The sequence below is a fragment of the Barbus barbus genome, assembly GCF_936440315.1.
Source record: "Barbus barbus genome assembly, chromosome: 1".
Classification (NCBI taxonomy): domain Eukaryota; kingdom Metazoa; phylum Chordata; class Actinopteri; order Cypriniformes; family Cyprinidae; genus Barbus; species Barbus barbus.
In genome coordinates this window covers 14,555,745-14,570,518 of record NC_136729.1, presented here as the reverse complement: position 1 = coordinate 14,570,518, position 14,774 = coordinate 14,555,745, and positions in this window count along the sequence as shown.

The window sequence follows — 14,774 nt, the reverse complement described above, 5'->3', positions numbered from 1 at the left end:
TAAAGATCCTTGCGAACAGAGATTACCATTAGAAGATGAGAGATTCATATTCATTAGACATTACAGAATTCGTATCTACATCCAATACAATTTTCAAGAGAGAGATTGACAAAACAGAGAAAAAAGTAGGGTCCGGAGTACAAGGGGCATAAACTGAAAAAATACAATATTCCTATTCTCCACTGTTGTGTTTTTATGTTATTCTACCATTTTTATCACAACCTTTTGTCTAAAATAGTAATATTTAAAGTCTTCCGCACCAATTTTAGGACACCCTTGGTTTTAGTATCCAAAGATGAGTGAGATACCACTTCATAAAACGTATTATTACGCTTGTGTATATCCTCCTCTTTCAAATGGGATTCTTGAACGAACACAATATCAGGCTTTCTTCTTCGCAAAAAATCCAGAAAACCTGTATGTTTGTGAGGGCCATTTAGCCCATTAATATTGCAACTCAGAATATTAAGGTCAGTCATAGGTATCAAACATAATTACTGCCTAATAAGACAAAATACAAGTTTGAAAATAAAACCAGTTGAGTCTAGCATTAAACCACCCCCCACCCTTCCCATCACTATAAAAAAAAATATATAAATACATTTCCATGAACTATGGCAGAACAAACCTTGATCTGCCAGCACCCCTTAATGTGGTCCTTAGAGTCAACAAAAACCTGCACATTACTGAAGCAACAACATTTGGCCCCATAGTCACATATTGACTAGGTAGTATGTCTATTTAAAAAATAAATAAATATATAAATAAAAAAGGGGAGAAGTAGTACAACTAGAAACATAAATAAAATAACATCATAATCAGTAAAAAAAAAAAAAACTTTATGCACAATGAAGTTTTCACCGGGGCATTAAGTCTGGCGGCCCGCAAAATGAGCTCCCTGTCCGTGTACCGCAGCAGTTTAAAGATGAAAACCCGTGGTTTAGCACGATCTGAGGAGACCCTTGTGTACACGCGATGCGCTCGCTCCACCACAATCTCTTTGCCCGCCAGAGACAGGAGCCACGTCGGTATCTTTTCAAAAAGCCCATAGGGTTGTCCTTTTCAGAACCTTAAAGCAATCCGACCAGACGCAGATTGTTGCGCCTATTGCGATCCTGCAAGTCCACAACCTGTTGCTCGAACGCGCCTATCGTGATCTGCGACAACTTTCTTTTGTTCTTTCATCTCCCCTGTAAGAAGATCCAGTTTAGAGCATAGCGACTGAACAACTGACATGTGAGAAGCGAACTCGTTCCGCATCGCCATCAACTCAGTTCTCAGAATCAGTCCTCAAAGTGTGTAACAGTGTTCGCCATCTTGTCCATCATATCGCTCGAGGTCGGTAACTTGGATTTCTTCTTAATCGGAGAAGCCGACGGAGACAACTCCTGCTGTTTCCGATTGTATGCCATCAGTGAATGTATTAATGAATAAAACGAAAAATAAAACGGAAAAAAAAAACTGCAAAAAGGAGCCAAACGTACAGAGCTCTACTCAACTGCGACTACGTTCATGAGCATGTCACGTCACTCTAAAACTGCTATTTTTAAGTGCACTTTTGAGTTAACAAGAATTGATCTACAAGTTTTCTATATTATTATTATTATTATTATTATTATATTAGAGATTGACTGATATTTTATTTAATTTTTTTTCTATAACCGATACCGATTGCTTGCTTGTTAATGTGCCCGATAACCGATATTTATTTGTTTTACTTCTCTTTTTGACACAATGATAACAGCAGTACTGAATTTAACATTTTTATTTTTATTACACTGTCAATCCTGTAATTTCACTCCCTCCTTGAAAAACAGAACAACGTATTTCTGCATCAGTAAATAGAGTGGTCTAAAACAAAAAAAAAGAGAAATTAAATAAATAATTAAGTGCCCTTTGCTACCTTGGTGTTGCCTAGTACTCCCAGTTGAGTTCCTCTAATTTGATTGGATGAGTGGTACTTAATTGTTGTTCAGTAACACCAGTAGGAGGTTTCACTGTTTGTATCGCACTGCTTGTCCAGACTTAGCAATGCAAAGCGGTGAGCGGACATCATGTTTTTGTATCCATAGACTATGATCATTTAATTTGTTTGGTTTGGAATTATTTGATTTCTTTGTTAGAGTAACTTCCATGTTGAATCAGTGCTTAGTCACTGTATTGGTTATGTGTCACAGGAGTTGGTCATACACTTTCATACTGTCAACAGATCTTGAGATCTTAGTAGTACCATAACGGATTGTCATAAAAGTCGTTTGTTAATCACAGCTGCATCAGAGCTGTGGGAATGAACATGAACCCTGACTGACATCCAGTGAAATTCATGAGGATTTGATTCCAAATCATTCAAATGCTTCTGCTTACTGGCATAGGAGAAAGAGAGAGTGTAGAAAGTGCTAACCTTTATGTGAACTCTGAGAAGGATGAGTAGAATCGCAGATATGTCCTTGGCTCTGCTTCTCACATCTCCATGTGCGTTGCATTTGTAGGGTTATGTTTGTTGAAAGAACCTCTCCTTTGTTCGTGCTGTTGAACAGCTATGCATCTTGAAATGTTGATGGTTTCTCTCACAACTCTGCTAAGCTGCATGTGACAGGGATATGTATTATTCACGTATTAGCGACTTCATAAAAAATATCTCCTCTTTATACTTTTATAATACTCTATTAACCCTACACCTGACCGGTCTCTGCTTTTGAGTACATCTGCTGTCATAACCTGTGATGAGTTACCAGAAAAGTGGATCATAACCACATTAACGATCTCCATTTCTGTCATTCTGTCACGAAAAATGAAATCCTTCAGATGTTTGGTCTAACATCTGAAAAACATCCGGGCCAGCATCAGATTGAGATTTGGTCAATCTGACCTCCACTGAAGGGGAAACCCCACAGGATCTTTGTCACTGTTGGGAAGGGGATTTCTAATGAGTACCAGTTCAGTTATGTGCTATGGATAGAGTTAAAAACATGAGAAAAGAAACTGCGTCAGAGAAAGGCCAGTTGGGTAGTTTCCCGTTGTGACGCAGCCCATCTGCAGTGCACATTGTCAATGCACTAGGAAAAATGTTATTTTGAAACTTGACTTCTATAGAAATGGGTTTGGACGAAGGCCATGTGCCACTGATAAACACAGAACTAAAAGAAATATAATTTAGATGCGTATGATCTGGGATTATTTCCCTTTAAATCAGAAACTGATTTGTGTTGAATAATTATCAGTCAGATATATGTTGTAGATTATGGAGAGTGATCGATTAGTTCATGGGAAGTGGAAGTAAAAAAATCTCTAAAATATCACAAAGCTTCTTTGTCTCTTAATTTTAACTTAATATTTCACTATTAAAATCACAATAATATATTTGTACAATATTATATACAAAATGCAATATAATTTTATCATGTTTGTGACTTCATACCTCAGAATTGTTATGATACTTTTTATTAGGTTTTTATCATTATATTTCTCATTATTGTAATTATTTCTCACAAATACAGTACAACTTGCTCATAATTGTAACTTTATTTATTGTAAACATTATCTCACAATTGTGAATCATACAATTATATATTTCTGTTAAGCATGGTTTTATCTGAAAAAGTCACTACATCTCACAATTAAAAAAACATCCTCATAATTTAAACTATTTCTTTTAATTGTAACTTTATATCTAAAAATTGTGATTATTCCCAACTTTTTCTTCTTTTCTGTTTCTCGTAATTATTACTTTCTTATTTTGAACTTCACTTCACAGTTACTTGTTGTATTTTTCACTACAAATCTTTCACAACTTCACTATTCAGTACAGGTGAACAGATAAAAATTATTTCAATCTCTCCCATTCGCTCAGTGGCAAATCATGAATGAACTGGCGCAGTTCGGCCCGTGCTTGCTGGAAAATGAGCCAATTATGAGTGAGCTAGGGGTAATTGTACATCCGCTGAACCTCGGCAGCTTCGGAAGGCAACATGCAGAGATAACTGAGACTTTGTCAGATTCTATTATCGATAAACCCACATCACCCAAGCACCACTGCGCAAGAGACCTGCTCTCCTTCTCAGGCCAGTTAAATAATTTTTACAGTTTGTTGTTTCAAACATGACCATGACTACAAGGTCAAAACAGTGACCGCCGTTCTGCGAGATCATTGTGGGCTGTTCTTGTTTAGTTTTTGGAGAGTGAAGTGGAGAAAAATATTACTTAATGAACTTGAACTCCAGCAACCCTTGACCTTCGCAGAGGAGGCTGGACAAACAGCTGGGGTCAGGGATGTGCCAGTCGCAACCCTGCTGTTTTCTCTATCAGCAGGGAAGAGTGGAACAGGGGTCATCATGTCAGAGGTCACAGTTCATCGGAGAGGGAAGAGTAACACATGTAAGCAGACATTAACACTCGGGGATATTAACTCACACATGCAGAAACTGACACTCACGTAGGAGAGCGAGCTGGTAAGCCAAAGAAGGAACCAGAAGGAACGAGTCTATAGACCTGCATCTGGATACCAGATGGCAGTTGAGTCATGCCTGGGTTACCAGGGGTTGGGAGCTGTCTGTAAAGGAGTGGAAGGGGGGCAAAAACACACACGCATGATTTTTCTCTTTCATATAATAGCTCTTGTTCTCCTGCTTTCCCTTTTCTCTCTCCCTCTTTTTCGCTCACTCACTCTCACACGATCTCTGAATGTATAAGAATGGTGTTCTCTCAGGAGAGCAAGCCCCCGTGGAGAGGCAGATTGTTCCCAGGCGTAGCTGACCTGGGGCTAAACCCGACACCTGACTTACTGTGCTGCTGACGAAGAGTTCAGCCCGAAGGTGACGCATACCACACTCCATACAGAAAAATAAAGAGCAAGAAACGCTTTAACATGCAAAACCTTCCTTTTAAAAATGATACGCTATTCACTTAAAAATGGCTCCACTTGACTGTATAAGTGGCTTCGGCCATTTGAACAGTGAATTCAAGATTACATTTTTATGGTTGTTTTCCGGCAATGAAGGAAAAAATTTGTACTTTTCCAATGTCATATTTTTGGCCATTTGCTTTTATTATGACAGGGCAGTTCAAGCTAAGACAGGAAGCAGTAGGAGAAAGAAGAGAGAGATGAGATCAGGAAAGTTTTTCTTGTTTGTTTTGTTTTTAATGGAGTTTTTTATGCTCATCAGGGCTGTATTTGATCAAAAATACAGAGGAAAAAAACCCCCAGTAATATTGTGAAATATTATTGCGATTTCTAATATCTAATATTTTAATGTAGTTTAAAATATAATTTATTTCTGAACTGAATTTTCATCAGATATTACCCCAGTCTTCAGTGTCACGTGATCCTTCAGAAATCCTTCTAATACGCTGATTTATCATCAGTTGAAATTTTTGTGCTGTTTAATATTTTTTTGGAACCTGTGATACTTTGTCTTTGATTGTTTGATGAATAAAAAGTTTAAAATAACAGCATTTGTTCAAAATAGAAATATTTTCTAACAATATAAGTCTGTAATTTTTTTATCCATTTAACACATCCTTGCTGAATAGCAGTGTATATTGTGACACAAAAAATTATATTTTGAATAAACACTTTTCTTTTTAACTTTTTATTCATCAAAGAATTCTGAAAATGTATCACAGGTCCCAAAACAAAATTAAGCAGCACAACTGTTTCCAACACTGATTATAAATCAGCATATTAGAATGATTTCTGAAGGATCGTGTGACAGTGAAGACAGGAGAAATGACACTGAAAATTCAGCTTTGCTTCACAGGAATAAATGATATTTTAAAGTATGTTAAAATAGAAACTGTTACCTTAAATTGCAATAATATTTCACAAAATGACAGTTTTTCTTCTGTATTTTTGATCAAATAGATACAGCCCTGATGCGCATAATAAATTTATTTAAAAACATTAAAAATCTTACTGATCCCAAACTTTTGAACAGCAATGTACATAATAATTTTGTAGTATGTTATTTAGCACTTTTAACCACAATGCAAATCCTTCAATAAAAAAAAAAAAATAAATAAATATATATATGCTGGATTTATTTAGAAATGTCATGTCAAGTGGCTCCACTTGACTGCTAAATATACTTTGTATATTTTCTTTGTATAGTTTTCAAGTAATGAAGGGAAAGTGGGGAAAAAAACAGTGGAAAGTCTTTTTTTTTTTTTTTTTTTGTCCTTCAATGTCATATTTTGCCCATTTGCTTTTCTGACAGGACAGATCAAGCTGAGAAAGGAAGCAGCAGGAGAGGAGAGAGGAATGGGATCAGAGAAGCTATTTTTAGAGTGCTATATGTAGTCTTTAAGTGGACTATAGCTCTGATGCACATACATATTTTGTAGTATGTTATTTAGCACTTTTCTCCATAGTGTGTGGCAACATACTCATTACAGGTTCAGTCTTCCTGAAATAACCTGGCGCTAGTTCCTTGGTCAAATCACAATAATAATGCACTATAAAACATGATTTTTCAAAATTTTCATGAAAACAAAGTTTATTGGTATGCGTTTACAAGAAAATACAATTTCAGTCTTTCTACTTTAAAAAAAATCGTGTTTAATTCAGTGTGTACACAGTGTCAGTGTAATTGTTTATACATTTTTTTGAGTGAAAAATGTACTAGCAATGTTTGTTTCACAGTAAAATTCACCACTTTTTAGTGTGGCCCAGTGTTCAGTATTTTAAAACCTCAATATAACCATTTCTTGACAGTTCTATACAGTTCTGCATTTGCTCTGGCTTGTAGCGTAGTGTTCTCCACTCTCCACTTAGCGTAACTTATTTATCTGTACGCTGTAAAAAAAAAGAAGAAAAGTCGAGCCAACTCGCACCGCGGCTTTCGCAAGAAACTAAATGTCTTTCAGTTCCAGGGAGTTCAACGTAGCTCTCGGTTTTCAAAAAAAGAAAAGAAAAAAGAAGAGGATTAGAAGTTTTAAGCAGTAATGTATCTCTACCTTACTTCAAACTAACCATCAACCACTAGCCTGCTGTTATGAGAAAAGTACATAAATTAAGCATTGGCTTTGATAAAATAAAAGAGACAGAAAAAATCTTTGTGCCCATTTGGTTCAAAGCGCGGAAAGAAAGAGAGACCGCAGATAAAATGATTCAACATCACCAATAACTTATTGATGGTAAAACCACTTCAAAGTAACGACATTACTTTAGTTTTTTTTTATTATATTTTATGTACATCTTGGCTTGTGTCAAGTAATCAGCCTCTAAAAGTTGTTTGGTAACTTCTGGTGATAATGACAATCCAATCACTCACTTATTTTTCAGAGAACAGTGTTATTATTCTGAATTTTGGACTATTAGATTTCATAACTGGATCACAGGTCTCTTTTTTTCCTGAGAGGTGAGATGGATCTGTTCCGAATGTTCTGCCCATACAATTAAAGTGCAGAAAGGGTAAAATGAACAGTGCTTTTCAGATTTAGCAGCTGGAGTGTCCCTAAGGAATTGAAAGGAAAACAAAATGTCTGTGTCCCTCAAAAAAGTAGTAATTAAATGGTGGAGAATTTTGTAGCATTATTATGCACTGAACCAGCTCCTGCTGAACTGGCATGTTTGCATTTGTCAGTTCCTCAGGTCCAGGTATCAGTCATGAGCGGTACCGTCAAAATCAAGACCTGGTACTTCTCCTCATCCAGTGATTCATATTCCATATGGCTCAACTGTCTGAAACATAAGAAATGAATGTTCACTAGTAAAAAAAAAAAAACAGTTGTGCGCAAATATCAGAACATCAGAAGTTGTTCAGTAAACTAAGACAAAGGGGCGTACCTACTAGTATATTAAGAATTTTGACATATTGGTACACTAATCAAAGTATGCAGATAAGGTGGGGTAATTGTGTCTCAGATTCATTTAGAGTAAGTAATGGAGTGTGCCAATGAGGTTTACTTTCACCAGCTCTTTTTAATGTCTATATGAATGAATTGTCAGAAGAACTAAGCGATTGTAGGACTGGATGTATGCTTGGTAATACCACAGTCAATCACTATATGCATGCTGATGATCTGGTTGTTTTTTCCCCAAGTATGCTGGTTTTCAGCAGTTGCTTAATATGTTCTTATTATGGGATTAGATATGATGTGCAATACAATACAAAAAAGAGTGTTGCCATGATATGTAGAACCAAAGAACAGAGATTTGAATTTCACAGATTTTTATTTATCAGGGCAAGTGTTGAATGTGTACTACTGCAAAATATTTAGGTCATATCATTAATAACTAAATGAGTGATGATGATATTTATAGGCAACGTCGTAAGTTATATGCTCAAGCAAATATGTTGATGAGAATTTTATGTGTTCAGATCAGGTAAAGATAGATCTTTTTAGAGCATATTGTACTTCTTTTTATACTGCTCCTTTGTGGGTTAAGTTTAAGAAAGAGAGCCTCTGTAAGCTTCAGGTTGCGTACAATGACTGTATGAGGATCCTGCTGAAAAAACAAGATGGCGCAGAGCAAGTGATTTATTCTGTAAGACAAGAGTACAATCATTCCCTGCTTTAATGAGAAATTTGATGTATAAATGTATTTTTTGGCTGGACAATTCAAATAATAATATTATAATGTTGTCGACAAATCCTAGGCTTACTGAAGTGCGATATCAGTCCTCTATGAGGAAGTATTGGCATAACTGTCTTTTTTAATGTGTACGGTTTGGTTTGTATCGTCTGTCTTTTGCTAATGGACCTTGAGTCTGGAAATAAAGTTGAATCATTTATGTATATATAGACTTGTATTTACACTACTGTTCAAAAGTTTAGGGTCGGTAAGACTTGTTAATGTTTTAGAAAGAAATCTTTAATGCTCACCAAGGCTGCATTTATTACAGCCAATTTAAATAACAGTTTTCTATTTTAATGTATTAAGATTTAATGTATTCCTGTGATGGCAAAGCTGAAGTTTCAGCAGCCATTCCTCCAGTCTTCAGTGTCACATGATCCTTCAGAAGCCAATGATATGCTGATTTGCTGCTCAAATGTATTTTATTATTATTAACGTTACATACAATTGTGCTGTTTCTTTCTTGTTTTTTTGGAACATAAGTGCATACATACTGTATATGTACAGTAGCTTTAATCTAGAATAAAGTGGGAGGTCTTTATAACAGCATTACAGCCAGAGAATAAAAGAAAATGAATAAAATTCCACTTCACTCAGGGTTTGTTGCAGGAGAGATACTCAGTAAAACAGAAAGAAAGCTAGTAACTGCACAGTAAGATTCACATGGGGCAAATATCTGAATAAAAATGTGCTATTCTTTCCCAAAGTTGTCTTTTATAGCATCAGTGTATAAACGTTGCGTGTCTGGAGCGCGTGTTTCTCAGTAACTAATGGAGTTTAATATAGCCTCTAAATGTGCGCAATATGTTCCTTGGTCTTTTACTACACTGTTTTAGTTTTATTTACTTGTTTTCATCTCACCCAGGTGCTTGTAAATTTGCTTGTTGACAAAGCACTCGGAACATAAACTGGTGAGCGGCTTTTTGAACTTCTGAGGCCTCTGAAGGCTCCAAATTGGCTGATTAAGTAGGGATTTATTTCAGATTGCTCCAAATCACACCATTTTTTTACACACAGATTCATGACAACAGTTTCTGGAAATTTTCTGTTTAGTAAGCACTCTCTTCTCTGAAAAAAACAGCAACAAACTTTTAACCTTTAAAAAAAACAAACACTTGTAACTTGCATCATTAGATAAGAAGAAAGGAAAGACTCAAATCTGTGCCTTGCAGAAATATCCCTTTCTTATTATCGTTGCTCATTCTGTTTCTCATATGTTATTCTTGTCATTAATTTTCCTGGAGCTGCTAAGTGGAGAGGAACGCAGTGTGGTCAGATATGACCAGCATGTGAAGCTGTTTGTGTGATACGATGCACTAAGACTCCTGTAAATCAAATGTTGCGTGTTTGATTTAGAGTGTGGCTTTGGTTCTCAGTGGGTTCCCCTTAATGGGCCATGATAGATTAATTTATGAGGACAATTTGTAATCTATTACAAACAGGAAGGAGAAGGATTGCATTGACTGATAGGGATCCATACAAAGCACAGTTTAGCATCAATAATCTGCCATTGAATGGGCGGCTTCGATAAATTTGCTGATAGTTTCTCCAATGGCATTTCCAATAGTGCAGCAAATGACTTAATTTACATTTCCTGAGATAATTTTCTATGCTACAGTTTAAAGGTTTGGGGTTGTTTTTTGCAAGAAGTCTCCTGTACTTGGATTTATTTGATAAGGAATAACAGTAATTGTGAAATATTCTTGCAATTTAAAATAACTCTTTTCTATATTAGTTTTTTACAATCATTTTTGCACTAATAACAGAACCTTCATGTAATTTTTCAAAACTCTAGACACAATTCACAACCAATGATCAAAATGCGAATTTTTCAAAACACAACAATTTTTCCAAATGCTTAGATACAATATACATGAGCCAAAGATCTTTTGTTCATTGAACTAAAATCACTGGTTCAAAATGACACAACTTAACATCAAAGTATTACTATTTCAAAATGCAACTCACGCATTACATCTGAATTGAGTGTCTATTCATTTCATTATATTGATCTAACTATCAATTGACACAACTGCTTAAAATGCTACGTAAATGTTGCATTACTCTTGAAGCAGAGTTTTATGGAAAATTATGAACAACATTACGAAAGTGAAGCGACTGCGTATGTTCAGGGGCCCAGAACAATGTTCTCTGGGGGGCCCGATCACCCCCCACTGAATGTGAATTTGAGGGGCCCCCATAGGAAAATCAGTGCAATGGGCCCAGAATTCCTAGCGACGGCACTGAGAGTAGTTTCAGGCTCATCCACAGTTTATCACCTTGTATTTACCCCCATACTCCCCTTTCCTTACTGTAACCTGACTCAAGAGTTTTTCTCCACATGGAGGTGGAAGGTTTTCAATAGGCTCCTCCCAAACAAGTCTCTCTTCTCCAGGCCATAGATGATGTGTGCAATGACATCACAGTAGACCAATGTCAGGCCTATTTTTGCAATACCAGAAGATTTTTCCAAGATCTTTAGCTGATGAAAACATCCATTATGATGTGGATGAGAACCTGTAGCCAAACCCACAAGACAGGGTTGATAAAAACACAGACGTGCAGTGAGGGGCACTCCAGTTGACATTTTACTGTAGGCCTACTGTAGTTTTATCGTCGTCTTTTTTTCTTATCTAAAGTTTTTTTTTTTTTTTTTTTTTTAAACATGTTGCGAGTTGATTATTTCATCAATAATTTTCAAATTTTGTTTAATGATTCTAGTGTCTGTACTTTTCTCTCTAGTCTATTACAACAATGTATGAATGTGTAGAACCATAATGAAAGCTGCATCATGTGTTTTGAACAACTATATAGTGATTGTACTAATAACTAAACAGTGAAACTATGGGTATCTTGTGTGTGAGTGATCTAAAGTAATGTTCCTATGATATTTCAAAATAAATGAATATTTTGAACCAGTGCGTCTGAAAATGCAAGGCTTCTTTAAAGATATAAACACAATATGCAAGGTTTTGAGCATTGGACAGCCTGTGTTACAAATAATGACTGTCTTCAGTTTTGTGTCTAGAGTTTTGAAAAATGACATGAAGGTTCTGTTATTAGTGCAACAATGATTGTAAAAAACTGTAATATATTTTGAAATGTAAATGTATTCCTGTGATGGCTGAATTTTAACATTACACGCTTAAAAGTGCTGGGTTGTTTCTGTAAACACATTGTTGGGTTAATTGTGCTGGGTCATAATTCTGGGTTGTTTGAGGTATTGTAAACACACAGTTGGGTTGTTCATGCTGGGTCAAATGGACTGCAAGGGGTTCTTTCACCACTGAACACCTGGGTTGGGTTATTTTGACCCAACCGGTTTGGTTATTTTTCCTCTTTATCGAATTTTCTGGATTCTTCACTCGTCTCGTCGTCAGACGGTCAAGCAACTCGCAGCAAGCAGGATTATAAGGTAAATTAATATGATAATATGATTATTTACCTCTATTTTTAATAAGCTGTAGTAAGAGCACACTGATTTCACAGTTAATGTGATATTTGATCTGTCGCTGTGCAAGTTAACGTTAGTGTTTTATATATACAGTGCTATGCATAAGTTTAGACACCCATGCTAAAGTTGACTAAAAAAATCATCTTTTGGAAACTGAACTTAATGCCTTAATTAAAAAAAAATAGGAAAAATCCAACCTTTTAAGGACACCAATTTTCTTTGTGAATGAATAATGTATCGTAAATAAATAAATGTTCTTCCTTAAAATACAGGGTGCATAAGTTTGGACACCCCTATGTTAAATTCCCATAGAGGCAGGCAGATTTTTATTTTTAAAGGCCAGTTACTTCATGGATCCAGGATACTATGCATCCTGATAAAGTTCCCTTGGCTTTTGGAATTAAAATAGCCCCACATCATCACATAGCCTTCACCATACCTAGAGATTGGCATGGAGTACTTTCCATAAGATCATCTCGCAATGCAAATCAAACCAGCTATTAGGCTAACTGAAATAAAACCATGCCTTTAAAAATAAAAATCTGCCTGCCTCTATGGCAATTTAACATAGGGGTGTCCAAACTTATGCACCCTGTATTTTAAGGAAGAACATTTATTTATTTACGATACATTATTCATTCACAAAGAAAATTGGTGTCCTTAAAGGTTGGATTTTTCCTAATTTTTTTAATTAAGGCATTAAGTTCAGTTTCCAAAAGATGATTTTTTTATTTCTCTTTTTAGTCAACTTTAGCATGGGTGTCTAAACTTATGCATAGCACTGTATATATGTGTGTGTGTTTTATATATTTTATCGCCTCATGGAAAAGGTATGAACTATCGTAAGGTCAGAAATACAGAGGTAAGTTCAGGTAACTTACTGTCTGTGTAACGTTTCTGTATGGCTTTGTAATGTTTTATCATAATTAGATCATTTCGTACTAAATTGATCTTTTAAGGTCTTTTTTTCCAAGTAAATGTCTGCGACGTGCCTAATCCAACAATAACTTATTTTTGCGCTCTTTTTTTCCTCAGGTAATGTTAGCTGCATTAGCTACCCTTGACGTTAAACCACGATATTATGTAATATTATTCTTAAATATTGTTAAATGCAATGTTGTCTACAGTATGTAAAGTTAGAGGTCCTTTTAACTCTTCCTCTATTTTAGTGAATGCTTTTGTTGCTTTAATCAGAACACAAGAGGTTTATCCAGGTTAACAGTAAGTTAGAGAGCCCATGTAAAGTGTTCTTTATATGTTACTGTTAGAAATAATAATTTGTATTTGAGATTGATGAATAATAGGCAGCTCACTTGATTTCTAGGCTGGCATACTATATGGTTTTGCTAGCTTTTAACCCAGTTTTTCATCCTTATTTTACAGAATCAGTTCTGAATCAGAATCATTTGCCTCCCAAAAAAAAAAAATGAGAAATGGTGGATTCGCAGCAATGGGTCTAAGTTACAAGCATCCCAGAAATCCTGAAGGAGTTCCCCAGGCTTCTAGAAAAACTTGGCATGGTAAGAAGTAATTTTTATTTTATTGTTTCTTTTACAGAAATTTGAAATGGTTAAATTGTTGGTGGGGTTGTGCAGATGATAATATAGTGTATTGATGATAGTCAGAGATATAGCTGAGAGCTGATGTCTTTGTTGATAGTCAAGGCGATATTACAGGAGCTGCCCCACATCTTTAAAATTTGAGCACATTGTTTTCTGTGCAGCATTTTCACTTCAGCCATGACATTGTCACTTGGTCTGCCTGTATCATTTGTTTCTGATCCAATTTTTTTTACTTTTTCTACTCTACACACAGTACTATGCAAAAGTTTTAGGCCACAGTTAAAAATGGTTTTAAGTCACTTATTTCAATCTTTTTGCTCTGTGTCAGTAGGAAATATCAGTTTACATTTCCAAACATTCATTTTGCCATTAATTGTAATAATCCAGTGAGATTTTGAAGCATTTTGGAGACGTTGCCACAGTTCTTCTGGATTTAGTTTGTCTCAGTTTGTTGTTTCTTCATGTCATTCCAGACAAACTGGATGATGATCAGATCAGATTTCTGTGTGGAGCACTGGCTGTTTTCAGACTCTTTGCGCAAACAAAAATCTCACATGGCAAAATGAATATTTGGAAATGTAAACTGATATTTCCTACTGACACATTACAGCAGAAGATTGAAGTAACTGACTTAAAACTCATTTTTTATTTAGCTGACTAAAATACTAGTGGCCTAAAACAGTACTGTATATATATGTATATGTGTGTATATATATGTATATGTGTGTGTATATATATATGTATATGTGTAAAGTAAAGTAAGTAAAGAGACTTTATTGTCATTGTAGTTATACAACGAAATTTGTTTGGTAGCTCACAGAGGCCAGCAGCAGTAAAACAAGAAAGCAGCACACAGAACATAGTAAATGTAGTAAAAGTATAAAATTACTGTATAAAATAAAATAAAAAGGCACTTAGTATAATAATAGACAAGATAAATTTAAGGATAGAAATGTAACAGTATTTACAGTATAGTAGTTGAGTGCAGACATGAATGTCCCATAGAGTGTCTAGATAATAAAATATAACACTATTTACAATGTGGTAATTTAGTGCAAACAATGTCCAATTAGTGTCTTTGTGCATTAGCAGCAAACATGAGGAAGGGAGAAGAGAGGAAGGATTAACTATTTGTGTGTTGGGGGGGTGGCACAGGCTATAGCTCTGGGGAAAAAGCTGTTCT